Genomic DNA, 384 nt, shown 5'->3' on the forward strand with positions numbered 1-384 from the left:
TATTCGGGCCGGACCTCTCCGCGGCGGCACCGCGCTCCACGGCGATTGGTTTCCGCCGTGGCCACGCGGAGTCCCCTATTGGCCAGTCGGCCGGCGTTGAAGGGGCGCTCTGCGACCGTTCGTCCGCGGCTTTGAAGGCTCCGGGTTGGCTAGGCGGGCAGAGGAATGGGGCGCGCAGATTGGCCGAGGGGAGGGATATTGGGGTGGGGCTGCTGGGAGCCGCCCGCTGGTTGGGTGAGCGTGGTGAGGGCCTTGTGCTCAGACCGGCTGAGCGCGAGGAGGGCGGTGAGCCGGAGGGAAGGCTCGGAGGGCTGGTGATTGGCTGGGGTCCTAGACGTTGATAGGTTAGGGCGCCGGGGAGGACTGGGGCGAGGAGTTCGGTCG

The sequence above is a fragment of the Fukomys damarensis genome, unplaced genomic scaffold (assembly GCF_012274545.1).
Source record: "Fukomys damarensis isolate Sample0158 unplaced genomic scaffold, DMR_v1.0_HiC HiC_scaffold_13, whole genome shotgun sequence".
Taxonomy (NCBI): domain Eukaryota; kingdom Metazoa; phylum Chordata; class Mammalia; order Rodentia; family Bathyergidae; genus Fukomys; species Fukomys damarensis.